Source organism: Nyctereutes procyonoides, unplaced genomic scaffold (genome assembly GCF_905146905.1).
Source record: "Nyctereutes procyonoides isolate TBG_1078 unplaced genomic scaffold, NYPRO_anot_genome, whole genome shotgun sequence".
Taxonomy (NCBI): domain Eukaryota; kingdom Metazoa; phylum Chordata; class Mammalia; order Carnivora; family Canidae; genus Nyctereutes; species Nyctereutes procyonoides.
In genome coordinates this window covers 5995120-6014126 of record NW_026575122.1, presented here as the reverse complement: position 1 = coordinate 6014126, position 19007 = coordinate 5995120, and the positions used below count along the sequence as shown (strand labels likewise).

The following is a 19007-nucleotide window of genomic DNA, read 5'->3' as shown; positions in this document are numbered from 1 at the left end:
GCTAGTCACATACCTCTTCTTGTCTCAGAATCATCATCTACAAAATGGGAATATTACTATAACCATCATGTTGTAAGATTGAAAGATTCCATTTATAAAATATACTTACAAGTATGTCTGCAATACCGCAGCTGTAACATAAATAGTTATTACTGGTGTTTTGTTATTATAATTTTAAATAGTTTAACAATTATACCTGAAGACTGAGTACTGAATTTTAAACAAGCTTGGAGTTAATTAAGGTACTAACAAATTGTTTAATCAAGCCTGAGGGAAACTATATCAACTCAAAATATAATCACAGAATTTCTTGGAAACCAAAAGTGATAGGTGATGATTCACTAATGCAGCATCTGGTGTAATGGCCCCAACACTTAACATGGCAGCCTAACATATAAGTGCTCACTAGATGCTGATGATAGAAAAAGAAGATCCAGGTGTAGGAGGACTAGAGAGCAGAGTGGAAAACAAGGAGACTAGAAGACAAAATCCCTGACAACTTCTTCAAATAGTATCCAGTTTAAGAAAACATATAGGTAGATCCATAGGCAAAACGTTTTATTTACATTTCAAAACTATTCATCTGAGGCTTCCTTTAAAGAACACATCCCCTCAGCATCTTTTAAATTATAAATTGCAAATTTTGTTTCACATGTAGCTTTTCTGGAGCATATCTGGTCAGTGAACTAACAATATAAGTATAGAGAATGCAGAAAATACAATTAAGTCTGAAGGTCATGTTTAAAATATTAATTTTCTGTGAAGGCTTTGAATTCTAACAAACATAAAATATGCAAAACATGAACTCAATGTAGCTCATTTATATTTCTTATATCATTGACTAATTAATCAAATCACTTTTATGTTTATTTTATTATTTAACCCTTGTATATTATATTACATTCTCAAATTCTTTTTATATTTAAAGAAACAAAATACCTTAGTGCTTAAATAAAAAAAAATAAATGGTATGGGCGTATACTCAATAATTGTTATTTAAAATACTCTTGCTTGTAATTTATTTGAACTCCATAAACTGGGAACTTCACAACGTGGTTTTAATAACAGATAAACCTAATCTCTTCTGTAATATTTGACATTCTTATTTGACAATTATCTTACCTTAGAATTATAAAAATCAAATTAATAAAATTAGTATCAATATTAAATCTTAATTATTCTGTATGGATTCTGAAAAACTTCCCAGTCTCGTTCTAGAATGAATGAAATGATCTGATGTTTAACAATTATGTGATCCTGAGAAAGTTGGGCTTCTTGAATCTCTGTTTCCTTATCTATAAACTAAGGTTGGTAAAACTGAATTTATTGGATCAAATAAAGTTTGGTCAGTAAATCTTCTAGTATACTATCCACCACGAAATAGGCATTCATTAAAGCTGAAGCAAAGAAGTAATTTGACAGAGTGACAAGAGCAAGAATTTTGAAATCAGAACCTTGGAAAGGACTTGGATTCCATTCTCTACCCTTGAGTTTCATTCCACAAGTTAACTGGCTTCACTGATTAATAAAAATAAAAATATCATGTTGCATGATGCATGCACGTGAAGTTTCTGGTAAATGCAAAAATTGTCACAATCATTGTCTTTATAATTATACTCCAACAATCTATTCTCATTAATAAACCTTTTACCTATACTCTGGTAGCAAATCATTCCTATATTCCATCCTTTATACAATACATTATATTTAAAATGAGTTTATTCTCAGGAACTAAATATTCATAATCACTACAAAGTTATCAGCATCTCATGGTTGACAATCTCAAAACTATGGCAATAAAAGAGAACTTCAACTGAAATGTAGGATTGCAATCAGATGTCCATTATTATCTCTTACTGAACCTCAATTAGAGAAATTCATTGAGATAATAGAAACTGTAATCAGTCAACAAAGATGAATTGATCAAGTAAAATAAATAAAAGAGAAGCATCCTGAATAATTAAGAGTCCATATGCATATAAGCTATATACAAAAAAAAAATGTAATTATATCTACGGTAAAAAGATTCTGATTTTTTTTACCACTTTAAATATAAAAATCTTTAAAGATGAAAAATATTTAAAGAGTTATGCAATACTTTTGTTATCTCACAAATACATTATTAATTTTTTCATTGTAAGCAGATCAATTCATGTAGCACAGTAAGGAATAGTAAAATAAGTGACAATGGGATTTATTTACTCTCATTAGATCAAATAACCATTATAACTAAAAGGTATAAATATTCCCCATTCTTCAGTGCTGCTATATTTAAACTATCAGTTTATTTTCAGAATCATCATTTTTTTCATAATTGTGTGTATATAAAGTTTTTACTGAGCTATCAGGCAATATATTTTTTAAAATGTAGCACACTTAGCTTTCCTTTGGTAAAAATTATTTTTATTAAGCCATCTTTTAAAATTGTTTGGTTTCTATCTGCTACTCAGCAATCATATTCTCCTCCTTCTGGTAATCTGACTTTTAAAAGACAACAAATTCCCTCTCTTTCTTTTCTGTTTTTCTTTTTTCTTTTCTTTTCTTTTCTTTCTTTTTCTTTCTTTCTTTTTTTTTTCTAATTGTATCTTCAGATTTTATTACTGTATTGTTAGAAAATGTGGAGAGAACTATTCCAAACATTTTACCAACCTAACCTCATGTGTGAAAGTTTATCATCCTCGTTTGACAATGAAGAAAGAGGCTCCAAATCTCAGCCTTGTTTCACATATTTAGTTAAGGGCAGAAAAGGACTTCACATGGCCTACACTGCCTTAGCTCAGTACTCAAACTATGATGAAGAAGAAATGCTAAGGGTACCTGGAAGGCTCAGTCAGTTGGGCAATTGATCTCTGATTTCATCTCAAGTCCTGATCTTATGGTCATGAGACTGAGCCCTGTGTCAGTGTAGAATCTGCTTGAGATTTTCCCCTTCTCTGCCCCTTCCCCTGCTCTCTCTTTCTCTCTCTCTAATAAAATCTTAAAATTTTAAAGAACAAATGCTACTCTACCAAAGCAATATTTTCCTTTTCACTTATTATTTTATAAATATTATAAATGTGGATTGGCATTTCTGAATATTTCTACAATTTGCTTCTTTCAATTTTTAAATCTATTCTTCAAGGGATAATTCCCAAGGTTGTATTTGTGAAGTCCACATTGAGCTCTCTACATATTCATTACATCATCTTTACACAGGGGCCATGCTAATCTTCTCTATCACTCCACTTTTAGTATATGTGCTGCAGAAGGGAACACTCTACATATTCATTACTGTTTAAAATTTATGTAGTTTGCAGGGCAAAGTATACATTAGGAGGATGCATAAACAAGTCTAAGTTTAAAAGCTATAATCATCTTATTTGTTTTATATTTCTTTAAGATAGGTCATCTGATATTTAAGAAATCAAGTTTGCATGATTATAGTTGGACAATACTCTTAGACTAAATTATTTTGATTTTTGTTGTTAGGGAATTTGACACTAGACTGCAGTATGTGGCTAAATAAACTGGGGCCAGAATGGTTCGAGCCACTACCAATCTAACCATAGCTATATTCATCTTGTGAATTTCCTAACAGTGTTCACAATTTTTTAAAGATTTTTCTAAAGTCTCAAGCTTCACTCATGAAACTATCATGATAGGCACAGAAACGTTTTAACCAATTTATAGAGAAAATGCATGTGCTCTTGTATCTTCTCTCCTTTCTTATTTAAAATACATTCCTGCTTTTTAAATGCAATCTGCATATCACTTATATCAGAATCTCAATGCGTGCTTGTTTAAAAATATAGATTACTTTATCCCCAGCCCAGGGAGAAAGTACTTCACAGTTAAAATCTCCCAGAGATGGCTTTTAATATCTAACAAATTTTAAGACCCACTCCATATATTTTTGCCTTTTTACCTCTCTTAGGGAAAAACAAATAAACAAAAAAACCTCTCCTTCATTTCCACAAAGGAAATAGTTTTCTTAACCATATTATCTCAGATTTCTTTTTGCCATTCTTTTTCTAAAATGTCCTCCTTCATCTCCAGAATGCTAAAAAGGCCTAATTTATTGGCTTATGCAAGGTTCAAGCCCTTTCTATCATGACATTATCTGATCTAGAAGCAAAAGTTTAAAATTAGCCCAAAGATTCAGTTATCAAAGTGAGAGATTAGGACGTTTGTTAGCACTTCCTCCTCCACTCTCTTTGTTTATTGGCCTAAAATGCCTACATGATGTCTAATGTACAACAGCCATCACAAAGGAAGGCACAGAAAAAAAAAAAGAAAGAAAGAAAAGAAAAAAAAAAAAAAAAAGGAAGGCACAGAATGAGAGATGAAGAAGCCTGGTTCCTGAAGCCATAGCTGATCAATCATTCCAACTCCAGCCTGCTTAATCTTGACATCTATTATGAAAGGCAAACACATCCTTATTTATTTAAGGCACTGGTTTTTGAGTTTTCTACTACTTGTAGTCATAGTCAACCGCCAGTTAAGAAAATGTGTAGATCTAACCAGGGACAATTTCTACTTTATTTTTTAATTGTTTTGATCACAATGTTGTTCAGGCATTTTCATTGCATTATTGTTCCTCTATTTTCTCAGATATTCTGTTGATATCAAGGTTAACACCTGGAAATTCTAGCTTTGGGTACAAATGGATTCTGGATATCAATGGATGTCATCAAGATCTGGCATTTTGTTGTTTCTGTACCTCTGTTCTGGTTTTTAATATGGTATTTTCATTTTTAGGCTGACTCTATCAACATGATAGCTCCCATAACATAATTTCTCAGGATGTGATCCCGGGTTTATAAATCTAAGTGGAGTGGAAAGAGCTCAACAAATCAGTCAGTTCATCCAAAATCTGGAAATGATGTTGACTGCATATTTTGATGATTAGACTGAGTTATGTGTACCCCATCTGGAACTAAGGATTAGGTCAATTTCTTCCAAATGCAAGGACACAGAGACATGGTGAGGTAGTTATCTAAGAAGATAAAGGAATGCTGGGTAGGCAAAATTAAAAACAAAACAAAACGCAACACTTTCTACTCTATTACTGCCTTGGTTTTGACTTTATATATTTTCTTGGAGTGCTACAATATTTATTTTTTCTTAAATCCTCTGTTTCCAATACTTCAGTTGCATTCTCAAACCAAGTATTTCTTCCCGTATCTAAATCCCTTTAATATCTTGCATTTTGAACTATGCTTGCATAGGGAAAACTGAGTAGAACTTTTTACTACTGCCTAAGTCAGAGTTTGGAATTTGAGTCCATTCAGTAATTTGCCTATTAGGAGGGAGAAAAAAAAAAAAAAAGCCCTCTTCAGAAGACAAAAAAAGAACCCAGAGAGTCTATAACATATTGTTCTTATTGTTCACTCTCCAACTAAAGGTTAATCAGACAGGCAAATAGAAGAAGATAACCAAACTCAAGCAATAAGTAAATAAGGACTTTACATAGGATATTATAAATAAGAACAAACATCCAAAGGAAAATAAGGAATGACAAGAGAAATAATTTCAAATAAATCATATATATGTAAATATATATAATCATAAATATATATGTAAAATAAAAACTCCAAATCAAAAAACTAGAGCTGAAAAGTCAACAAATAAAATTACATAATTAACCATCACTGAATGGACTCAACATCAGATCAATAATGCCTAAGGAAGTGTCAGAAAACTTGAATGTAATTAAATAGAAATTAAGCTCTTTGAAAAATAAAGAGAGAAAAGGCATCAAAGAAAAATTAACAGGGTGCTAGAGACCCATGAAAAAAATATCAATGTTAAAATATGTGCAATTTTAATACCAAGGGATAGAAGTGAGGAAATAGGAATAGAAAAAATATTTATTGGCCCCAAATATGGAAGACAATATCAACTTATGATTCCATGAAACTAAACAAACTGAAACTTGATAAATGCAAAGTAAATTATAATGGTACCTAGGCACATTATAGTCAAGTTGTGAAATTAAAAGATAAAGAGAAAATGTTTAAAGCAGGGAAGAGGGGCAGGGGAAGTGACACACTACATATATTAAACAGTAATGGGATTGACCACTTCATTCTCATTAGAAAGAACATGAAAAAAAGAAAAAGAGGCCAAAAAATAATAGACTGGCCTCTTCATATTATGAAAGGAAATGAAAATAAAATTGTGAGCACAGAACTATATATCCAGTAAAAATAATCTTTATGGATGATTAAGTAGAGACATTCAGAAACACAAAATAGAAAATTAATTGCCAGCTGATTTACTATATAAAAATATGCTAAAAGGGTTTCCTTAGGATGAAAATAAACACATAAGTAATTTATATAGTACACAAAATATGATATATAATATTTTATACATATTATATATACAAATATAAATTTATATAACTTAAATTGTATATAATATACAAGTATATACTATATATTTTAGATCACAGAAAACACAAGTTAGAAAATATTTCAAGCTAAATGATAATTAAAATATAAGATTTTAAAATGTGGGACGCCTCAGTGGCTCAGCGGTTGAGCATCTGCCTTTGCTCAGGGCATGATCCCAGATCCAGATCGAGTCCCACATAGGGCTTCCTGCATGGAGCCTACTTTTCCCTCTGCCTGTGTCTCTCATGAATAAATAAATAAAATCTTAAAAAAATAAATATAGGCATAAAAGCATTTATTAAAATTTTAGTACTTGAAAGAAGTAAATGATAATATATAAAAGATACTACAGTATGACCAAGTAAAGTTATTCCAAGAATGAACAGCTAGTGTAAACCTTACTAAACAGCATATTCTACTACATTATCAGAATAGTATTATCATCTTAATGGATGAAGAAAAAACTGGACATTTTTTAGCTCTCATTAATGATAAAATCCTCTGAATACTGGAAGATAACTTCCTCAATCTGTTAAGGGATACCTTGGTCACGACAATAAGTCATGCCAATTTGCTTTATCCAGGAAACCAAGGTTGGTGCATATTATACAAATCAAATTACAGTGAAAGATTAAAAGAGAAAATTCATAAGACAATCCCAATAACTGCTGAAAAATAACACATTTGATATAGAAGAATCATCAATGATAACATTTTCAGAACACTTAAAATAAAATTGATGTGCTAACAGGTATTCAGAATACCTACAGTAAATATCACATTTAAGAGTCGACCCTTAAAGCTACCTTTTGAGATTTGTTAAGAAGAGAAACATTCCTATTATCATCGTTTTCATTCAACATTGTACTGGAGTTTCTAAAAGGTGCAATAAGTCAAGGAAAAGAAATATAAGCAGAATTGGAAAGAAAGAGCCATCCCAGTATTCACTGGTGTTAAGATCAAATTATGAAGTTTCAATAGAGTCAGGTGAAAATACATGTAACTCAGACAGTTATGTGAAATATTGCTTAAAGCAACACTTACAGATAGCTTTCTTAAACTTACGAATAGATTTTTGAGGCAGAAAGCCTCAGTTCCATTTCTAGCTTTGTTTCTAGAGTTTCCTGATATGCTAACAGAAATACAAGCATCCCAATGGGTGGTGGAGATTAAAATTATACGTAAATACACACAAATACACACACAGCTGTACTTTATGTTACATCTGGAATGTAACTTAGACTATAGGAGTAGTCTCAACTTCTTGGCCCATGTTTTATTTTAAAAGATATAGAGTACAATTAGAAATTATATTAATGAAGACCATTGTTATCTCATTCTCAGGTTCACTAACAAAAATGACAAAAGCATGACTAGAAGGTGAATTTTTATTTTGTTTTTTAATTTTTTAAATTATCACTATTTACCAACATACACTCATACCAATCCCTCCATTTTTATTTCAACATTCTGGTGGAATTAAATAAATGACCACCAAATGATCACGTATTTAAAAAAAAATTAAATCTGAAATACTGTATCTGGACTCTTTATAAAATATATTATGATGATCAAGATGATTTGCAGTTTTTATATTGGTTAAATGGAGCTGCTGTTTATCAGAATATTACAGTGAAGTGTTATGTTATCAATAAAACCACTTCCGGGGTAATTTATTTTAAGATTTATGTATTTATTTTTAGAGAGAGAAAGAACATGAGCTGGGGATGGGGCAGAGAGAGAATCTTTGATGCCAACTCCTTGCTGAGCTAGAAGTCCAAGGAACGACCGAGCTGAAACCAAGAGTTGGACACTTAACCAACTGATCCATGTAATTTTTGATTATAGTTTAAGTTAGTTTTAGGTTCAGTTATTAGTAGGACATTTCTTTGTGTATGTGTGACATGGTTTACAACAGAAAAAAATATTTTTTTAAAAAGAAAAATGACAAAATCAGGGTATTGTATCTTATATCCCAAACGATTGATTCCTGGCATGATATGATATTTCAGGTCAATTATAAATATCTCTTTATTTCTGTTAGAAAAGGCTATTGTTTTTCTTCATTAAGTGGGACCTCTAAAAGCAGATTTATGCAGAATATCTTGCACCCTTTGATTGGGGAGCTTTAATTTAATGTATTTGAGATATTTGACATGGTAAAACTCTCAAGGACTTGCTTATACATGGCAAATTTATTATTTCTCTTTAATTAAATTCACATAAGCTCTTAGGCAATTACACTTGCAAGAGAAATTTTTAAGTGATGAGAAAGATTACAGGGAGGGATGTATAAAAGTGAAATTTTCCAATACTGGTTACATACTATTGTACATGAGACAGACAGTGGGGAAGATAAATGCTTCTTCATAAGAGATACGATAGTTATTACTAATTAAGAAAATGCATTTGAAGCAATTACTAAAGAACAACAGCATTAACTCTATCCATATTTGAATTTTCCCTGTCTGCCAAATTGAAGTGCAGACCTCCACTCCATAATTGACTGCACTAAATTTGATCCTCTCCACTTTTTTACATTAATAGGACTTCATGCTAAGTTTTTAAAGCCTAAATGACTTCCAATTCTGAATTCCAGAGATAAGCGCTTTTATTTTGATATTTTAATTTTTCTCATCATGTATATATTTACATAGCTATAGCAATGCAATTTGTTTGCAAGATTGAAATTCAGGATATCTTTTTTTTAAAAAAATATTTTATTTATTTATTTATTCATGAGAGACAGAGACAGGCAGAGGCATAGGCACGGGGAGAAGCAGGCTCAGGCAAGGAGCCAGATGAGGGACTCGATCCCAGGACCTGAGCCAAAGGCAGATGCTCAACCACTGAGCCAGCCAGGCACCGCAAAATTCAGGATATCTTCTATATAATCATTTAGAGAATATATATATATATATATATAATCATTTAGAGAGCATATAACCTTATGTGCACTTCCAATTTGATGGTTTTATTTTATTTATTTTATTTTTTATTTTTATTTATTTATGATAGTCACAGAGAGAGAAAGAGAGAGAGGCAGAGACACAGGCAGAGGGAGAAGCAGGCTCCATGCACCGGGAGCCCGATGTGGGATTCGATCCCGGGTCTCCAGGATCGCGCCCTGGGCCAAAGGCAGGCGCCAAACCGCTGCGCCACCCAGGGATCCCTAATTTGATGGTTTTATAATGTAGTTTTATCATTCTTATATAGAGATGTTTATTAAAAATTGCTTTTTATTATGAACAGAACTACAGATTTATAGCAGTGAGTATCCATTAGGGTTTTTTTTTTCCTTTTTTCTTTCCTTTTTTTTTAAAAAAAATACTTATTTTTATTTTTTCCACATTGTTATTTACATTCCAGTTAGTTAACGCAGTGTATTATTAGTTTCAAATGTACAATACAGTGATTCAACACTTTCGTACAACACCCAGTGCTCATCACAAGTACACTCCTTAACCTAGGCACCTGTCCTCCCATCCCCCCACCCTCTCTGCCATATATACTGTCTACAAAATTCAGTTGCAATCCTATGCAGACACCTGTTGCAGTCTAGATTGGAAAAAGCAGAGAAACAGGTGTTATGGTAAACAACATGAAAGTTGTTGCATTTGGAGTCCAGTGGGGAAACACCAATCCTAACTCTGCTATGACTGTCAATAGCATGCAGTATTTTTCATTAATGAGAAAGCAGAATGAAATATCCATCATATGGAAATGATAGCCTTCAAAAAGTTATCTTTAATCACATGCAAATTTTAGTCTTAATAAATTGACCTTTTTTCCATATTTACCAGTTTTTAATAGCAGTATTTCAGAATTTTAGGAAGTGTGTTTTTATCAGGCACCTTTGTGCAAAATATTGACCCTCAGAAATCTTAATGGTTAATTATATTGAATTAATTTTTCATAATTCACCACATTTTTGTATCTATTACTACACCACTAAAGGCATAAATAGTGTATAATCAGACAATGTTCCACATGATAACATCAATTTTTTTGGAGCATTAAAATGGAATTGACTAAAATAATAGCACATCTATTCTATAGATACTAAAACATATAATTTCACATCTGAAATACAAATTATCATAAAATTTTTGAATTTATACTGGTATTATATAGATATAGACTTTGGAATAGCTTTATGATGGCCACATATAACAAAATAATTCATTTTTAATTCAAATATAATATACAAGGAAGATTAGATATGTCTTATACAGACAAAAATAATATAACTTTGGAGACAACAAATCTAGCTTTTTTTTTATTTTTTTTTTTATGAAAAGCTTTGTGTAATTGTGTGTCATACTTGCACCAAGGCCATGCTAATCTTCTCTGTATCATTCCAATTTAGTTTTATGTACTGCCAAGCAAATACCAAACCTGGCTTTTAATTCTGGCTTTACTTCTAGCTCTCTTTGTATGACTTTGGTAAAATCAGTCTCTTAGTCTCAGCTTCTCATACGTAAATGGGATGGGGGGAGAGAAGCACTTTTCCTTATTGAGTTTGAATATCATGATCCAATGAACCAATTTAATATAACATGTTAGCACTGGGGATAGGCACTCAAAAATGTTAATTCTTCTAACGTATTTTTATTTTGCTGACTGGATTTGAAAATCTATAATCTCTATGTTTTGAGTTATGGAGACTATTTTAGTTGTGGGAAATTGTTTAAAAAAAAATAGTTGTACTTAAAATATCACTGAGACCTGATGAATCTAAAGGTTTTCTTAAGGTGGAAATGTTACACTATAATCAGAAATATGACCACAATGATAAAAACTGCTTAAAGGAAACACACAAATGGCAGCTCCATTTTTTTAGGTTATGCCTGAAGAAAAATTACTATATAAAACATAATTTCAAAGTATAATCATTTTACTTCCTCAGATTAACCAAAGATGAATGACAGCCATATTACCTTTAATGTGCAAAGAGATGCCAAAAAGGACATTGAAAATCACTTTAGTCCATTAAGGGTAACATTAAATCCCAATGAAATTTAAGTTTTAATTTTATAATGCATCTCAATCTGAAACCTTCATTTCTAATTAGCAATTTATTCCTTTGAACTTCCTATCAGGTTGGCGGTGCCAATCTTAAGCCCTTTATTACAATTTGTCACTTACTCATTTTGGATGTCAAAATTCATACTACTAAGGGACAACCATGTTATTTTGCTACCTGGGTGTACCAAAAAAAAAAAAAGTCACTGATCTCAATGACGAAGAAAGCTCTATGTCTTACTGACTGCTTAGCATATTCAACTCAATAGTATGTATTGGGAGCTTCCTATGAAGATAACACTTTGGTTTTTATTTGGTTATAAAATATGAATTAAGAAGCACTGCCAAGTGAGCAAAGACCTTAAGATATAGCGAGGGAGCTAAGGCAACATATATATAGATACGTATTAGACAAAGTAGAAAGACATGATATCAATGAATCACTAGTAAAATCTAGCTTTGTTTTATTTCTGGAGATCCATAATATTTAGGGTACATCCAGGCATCAGAATGCTATGGTTGTCTAACATACGTCTCATACAAGGATTTTCTTCCTCTTTTCACCATTTTTTCAAGTGGCCTATGGGACTACCATCTACATCTCTACTCCCGCTCTGTTTCCTATCCCAAGTTGCAGCAAACATTTCCAAACACATTTCTTATTAGCAAGGAATAGTAAAATTATGAGGTTATATAAAAGTCAATAAACTTATAGGTAACTTACTAAAAATGCTCTTAATGAGGAGAGCAATCTTGAATACAAGAAAATGGGATTCTTTTTCAAGCTAACTAATGTATAAGTTTGGCAAAAATTATTGAGGTGTCTGGCTCCTGGTCAAAAAAATCTATGTGTGATCTTTCAGGTCTGACCACAGGCAGTTACAAAGGTTTTGCCCGGCAGACTTTGTGAGAGAAAGTTGCCTTTCCCACACCAGACGCAGAGTGCAGCCAATGCACTGCCATCGCTATAGAAAGTTGTAGTTAAGAATCCAGGATCCCTTGGCCAGGATCCCTTGTATTACCAGCCCCAGCAACTCCTTTGGTTACCTTCCATCAAGAACCTACGTCAGAAGTACCTGTGACAGGCACCTCTGCTGAGAACGCTTTATGGGGTGAAGAGTGGAGAAGGGACTCGAAGACACAATTTTCTACTCTGGACCCAGTGTTTAGTACTTTGCTATGCCTAGCCTTTACCCATCCTTCCCCTCCTCCACTGGAGTCCATGAAACTGCAGGGTCCTTTTGTTCAGCTTTTATTTTTGGGCGTGAGGCAATTACTTTCATTTTGGCTAGCAATCCACCATGTCTGTGCTGATCCATCTGACCCTTGACTGGTGCCATTTCACGGAGAAAAATGAAACAGTGGGATATTTGGCACTTTCTCTAATTTAGCCTCTTGCTTATATTTTTACACTAAGTGACTAAAGGCTTGGATATTACTTTCATTTTGGCTTGTTCCATCAATCAGTTACTGTAACACCAGGCAGTCAGCAATCTCCAGCTCAAGTCAGGCCTTGAAGTTGTCTACCTTCTTTGAGTTGACCCTTTCTTGTCTGTAAAACTGGGATATTGATACCTTTCTCATCATAAGTATAAGAGATGATATAAGTAGATGTCTTAAGATAAAACTAAACTCAATTACAACAATCTCAAAACCATAATTGTAACTGGAAGCTGGAAGGATCTCCAAAGCAGTAAATAACAGTGACTGAACATATGAATCATTTTACACTTGGTTAAATTTTTATAAATATGAACAATAAATCTTGCATCCTCAAACTACATATGTTTTGTACTGGATGTCTGTAGATGACTTCAAAGTCATTATATTTATATATAAAGTGTATTCTAATTCCAACAAGAAACCAACTCAGAAGATTCTTTCAATTTTACATAATACTAGGTACTATATAGTACTAATAGTACTACACAAGAGTCACTAGGACCCAAAATTTTCCTAATTTGTTCCTGCTTTCCCCCTCATTTGTTGACAGAACATTGCTTCATATGCTCTTGTGAAAGAGGCCCCTCACTTGCTATCTATACCTGTTATATTAATAGGAATCTGACACAAAATGTCATCTCGTCTTTCTCCAACCTTTCTGTACCATATTTGCTCAGTAACAAACAAAGAAGCAAAACTTAAGCAAATGAATTCCTTACGGGCCATATTAATATTACCAGATGCACCCAGGCAACTTCCAGTATTGATTTAGAGTCAAGAAAATTTCATTCCCCACTGTTATCTTTATACTAAGAGTTACTATGGCAATGGAGTTGGTTGGTTCTATGCTTCCCAGATATTATGTGTCTATTTCTACCTTCATAAAATGTCCTTATAATTGGATTTTCTGGTTATTGTTTAGAATTATTCTGTTCCTCCTAATTCTTCAAGGCCAAAGTCTGAACTTCTCTATCATTTTTTTTGTCCACTAATTCTTAAACTTTTCTTCTATCAATAATTCATGTCACCCAGAACACTAATTTGGTACTTGACATTATGTTATTTCACTTATTTAACAATATAAGTATTATTCAAAGTGCCACACAGCCCTCTTAGGCATACACAATCACCACAGTGTTTTGACTAGACAACTTCAATAATAAAAAAAAAGTATATATTAATTATTCATTTAAGAAGTATAGTTTCAAATTTGAACCGGTGTCTGAATAAACTTGGTAATTAAAGCAAAAACTTTTTTTTTCTATAATTTTGTTTATTTATTCATGAGAGACACAGAGAGACAGAGAGAGGCAGAGACATAGGCAGAAGGAGAAGCAGGCTTCCCACAGGAATCTCGATGCAGGATCAAGTCCCGATCCCAGGACCCCAGAATCACTACCTGAGCCAAAGGCAGATACTCAACCACTGAGCCACCCATGTTTCCCTAAATCAAATTGTATAAGAGATTTCAGCATATAATTTACACGGGAATTTAGGTATTTCCTTTAACTCTTGGTTTATTCTTGAATTACTGTATCCTGATTTCTCATTTAAAGTTACCTCCAAAGGGATCCCTGGGTGGCGCAGCGGTTTGGCGCCTGCCTTTGGCCCAGGGCGCGATCCTGGAGACCCGGGATCGAATCCCACGTCGGGCTCCCGGTGCATGGAGCCTGCTTCTCCCTCTGCCTGTGTCTCAGCCCCTCTCTCTCTCTCTCTCTGTGACTATCATAAATAGATAAATAAATAAAAAAGAATAAGAAGAAAAGTATTTAAAAAAAAATAAAGTTACCTCCAAAGAAAATTAAATAAATAAATAAACGTACCTCCAATTTAGAAGTTTTAGTTGGTTCATATAAGATTTATTTTAGTGTGTGACCAGGTCAGAACAACACTCTGATTGCCATCCCACTGTACAAGAGTAACTTCTTTTTTTATTGTTGATTTTTAGAGGAAAGCAGATTCAATGAAACACAGATGCAGTAGTATATTTAGAAATCCATGGGTGTTGTTTCAAAGTCTTGAAAACTGCTATTATTTAAAAGCTAATGAGATTTTTTTTCTAGGTAAATTACAAGACAGACTATATCTTTCTGTTAATGTAATTGTACTCTTTTGGGTATTCTTCACCAGACTGTAATTTGTATATTCTACTCTATGGATTTGTGTTAAGGAAAACATATTTCATGGAATATTAAGAGTCTGAAATAGAAAGAACATTTTCTTGACAATTATTTTTGTGTTTTTCAGTTAGAAGGTGAATATTACATTTTCTTATGAAACATTCATTAGTGTTATATATACTTCTAATTTATTTCAAAGTTGATTTTTCAGTTATTTGATTAATAAAATATTCACATTAATAGGATAAGATCTTATTAGCAAATGAACAAGAATTAAAGTGAGGACAAAAGGAATGGGTAAACGTTCCTGTAAGGGGAAGAGAACTAGACCTTATTAAATTTTTACTATTTCTTGTGTTAGTTTAAAGATATATATTTCATTTAATATAATTTTTCACAAATCTGTACGGTAAGTTGCTGGAATAGCTTTTATTTTCTTTAGAAATACAAAGGCTGTGATTTAGAGAGATTTCATGCCTTGCCGACATTTAATTACCAAGGAACTGACAGAGCAATAACTTCAGTGTTTCATGGGTGCATCTCTCTCTTGGGCCAGGGATTATGTTTAAGTCTCTAAATGTCTTAATACAGCAGAGGCAATTAAGTTCCTTCCACTCACTTCACCAAAAAAAAAAAAAAAAAAACTGTTTCTAAGACAGAATTTTATCACTAAATTGTAAAAATAATAGCTCCCTCTTTTATTCAGTTAAATTGCTAAAAATGAAAAGTACATTTTACCAACATAATCCTGCTGGAGTGTAGAGTGCAGTCCATTTGAAGAGCAGATGTTTATATAATTTGTGAAAGGCATACACATATAAATTTGTGATGTTTAACACAAAATTGGTTAATGATTATTTTGGAGTTATCTTTTCCATAGAATAGAAATCATTTGCATCTCTTTTGGACAACATATAATAAAACTTAACATGCATATTCACAGAGTCTGTGCCCTAATAAGTAGTTAATGGACAAATGCACATCCCTAGTGAATTGAATAATCCTTGGGTGGGAGTATTACTCCATAGTTCAATAACATCTTGAAAAATATGTCATTATCACTCATCTTTGTAACATACAGTGTCCCAAGCAATTGACTCTAAAGCATTAGGCAGAAGATGGCCCTCTAGTTGGTTTCTCTACCCAAAATATGAAATAACATCATAACATATTGCAACCATGTTTAGTCCAATTTCTCTCTAAAAATTAAATTGTCCTTGTTCACCTCATACACTGAAGATTGTCTTTATTTTTATGCCAATATTTCTTGCCATAAAGTAAATCTTACATCTATAAACTCTAGAATCATAAAAGACATCATAAAAGATGATGTTAACTCATACATATTTGTTGACTCTAAACATTTTTGATAAATTGTCAAAAGAGCACATTCAAGCTAAATCAACAGACTTACATATGCTACAGTAGAATAGAAATTAATAAGGGAGTAATTAATATCTGCCTTTGGGACAACAGCTAGTTAATTTTTAGACAAAAGTAAAATCACAATGGATTTTTGCCATTGGAAGAAGGTCTTATGAATCATAATAATGTTAATATAGATATATTTGAACATTGGTTATATAAATTTAAGAGCATTTACTAGAGTTATCTATCATAAATATAATTCATTTTAAGTAGGAAAAACAAAATTTTTAAGCAATTGCCAATTAATGTACTTCACTAACATAACTGATTTCACATACCTCTGCATCTAATTACTTGAGTGATCAAGAAAAAAATTCATTTCATTGTTCTTTTTTAGAAGTGTTTTTACATCTTTGTCTTAATTTAATAGTGTTTTTACTATTTACTTATTTTACTGTTAGGAAGAAAATATATGATACATTTCTAACCTCTGCCAAAAACCTGCTAATTGAACAGAAATAAAATAATACATCTTTGAAGGAACAAAAAAAATTAGATTTTACAATTTCTTTTCTTTTTGATTAATCACTTCCAATAGTCTCCTTAACTTTCCCTCTCTAAAACATTGAGTACTAAGAAGAATAATGTTGGTAGCATACATGAGTACTGTTAGAAGACACAGATATCTATGATACTATTTTTTATTTTATATTATGTAACCTTATGTGTTATTGCACAAAAGGAGAAAGATAAAGAAAATAAGAATCAACAGTTACTGTTAAAGCCATGTCGTCTTTCTATATTAAACAATCTCCACCTAGTATGCCTTAAATTATACAAGATTTTGATTTTGAACCCTATGGTTGTTGGTGGCTGTGAAGCAATTATACCTAGAATTTTCCCTCAGTTTTTTTAAAAATGTGTAGCAATAGATAGCTCTTACAAACTGGGCATTATTTAAAAGGTTAGGAAGAAGTCAGCTATAATTAGAGGGCAATGAAAAGTCTACTGTGAAATGAATAGTATGTACTTTAGGAGGTCTGTAAGATCAATTGGCATAAGTTATATATATTTTAAGTGGTGCTCACTATTCTCCTTTGATACAAAACTGAAAAGTTGCTTAAAACTTTGTAGATGTATTATTTGTTTACAGTTCCATCTGCAAATATCGACCAAGTTGCATGGAGAAAGATAAACTGTAAAGAAAACCAAATTATTATTGAAATTATGCAGCTAAAAATCAAGTTAAACATCATCTTGTGTATGGGTATAAGTATGCAGGTTTCCCTTATGTTGAGAAATAAGTTAATATATTTTTTAAAAAATCGAAAATGTCAATGCTTGGCAAATATTAAATATCCAACCATTTTTATCATTTTGTTATATGTTATAAACATAAATGTACACCTTTATAATCAAATGCAAAAACTTGGGTTTATTTAATTATTCAAACCCTTTATCAATATATTAATAATTTGAAGCCCTTTATTAATCTATTGTCTTTGCTTACGCTTGTACATAACAAGGGACTTGCACTCCATTAAATACACCATGCTATCTCAAGCCTCCTGTACTTTTTCCTAAGAAAAGCCTGCCACTCCTGCATTTAGCTCTCGACTCCACTGCAGAACTAGCATATTCTTAGACATCTTCTGTGACTCTGCAACTTAAATTTGACTTTGTTTTTCTATTCTTTATATATTTGCATATAAAAGAAACAAATATATATAGATAGCCACAAACTTACGATTTTTCAACTTTACCATGGTGTGAAAACTATACAAATTTGTAGACAGTATACTAAGAATTTTAATTTTGATATATGTTCCTGGGCTAGCACTGTGTGGTACTAATACTCCCTGACAAAGCTGAGCAGCAGCAGTGGGCCAGAGCTCCCAGTCAAGCATGGGATCATGAGGACAAATCCATATACTTAAAACTCATTCTGTACCCATATAGTCATTTTGTTTTTCACTTTCAGTGCCATATTCATTAAGTTACAGTGGAAGTTCACCACTTTATTTTCAAATAAGCTTTATGTTAGATCAATTTGCCTATCTGTAGTCTACTGTAAGTGTTCGGAGCACATTACAGTAGGCTGGGCTAAGTTAAGCTGCTCAGTAGGTTATATGTATTAAATCCATCTTCCACTTAAGGTATTTTCAACTTACAATGGGTTTATTGGGATGTAACCCCATCATTAGTTGAGGAAGATCTTTATCTATGAAGCTTTCGTACTGCATTGTTAAATGTAATGCAGTTATGTTCTTTTTTGATTCCTTCAATCTGTGAGATTTTGAAGACTGGCATTGATGTCTCTTACAGGTATATCCTCAGCATTTAACTGAATGCCTGAAAAGTGTACCAGTTAAATCAATATCCGTTGAATATATAAAGACTAAACAATGATCAAATATGTGTTGCCCCTCATCTTTTTCTCCCTCCCCCTTATTGCATATGATAGGAGATTAAATTGAAACTGCAGTAAAAAATCAATATGCTTAATGAGAAATGTTATTAAAGAAATGGAATCCAGAAATTATTGAACTCTGTTAGGCTTCAATGATTGACTGTTAATAAACATAGGTTGATTGATAACCCTGCATGTGACTACAGTAAGTAAAGTCTCTAGCAAGATGTTACACCATACAAATAAACTCAATAATGCATAATT

General features: G+C 32.2%; 1 protein-coding gene and 2 non-coding genes across 5 annotated transcripts in view; all 3 read right to left on the bottom strand.

Annotated features, from left to right (window-relative positions):
* FSTL5 (follistatin like 5) overlaps positions 1-19007 on the bottom strand; it is a 635479-nt gene that overhangs the window by 189800 nt on the left and 426672 nt on the right. The window lies entirely within an intron of this gene.
* On the bottom strand, positions 3150-3255 carry LOC129517052 (U6 spliceosomal RNA). Its single transcript, XR_008665937.1, has one exon. It is a non-coding gene; the product is annotated as a U6 spliceosomal RNA (small nuclear RNA).
* Positions 10665-10770, bottom strand: LOC129517049 (U6 spliceosomal RNA). The gene has a single exon (XR_008665935.1). It is a non-coding gene; the product is annotated as a U6 spliceosomal RNA (small nuclear RNA).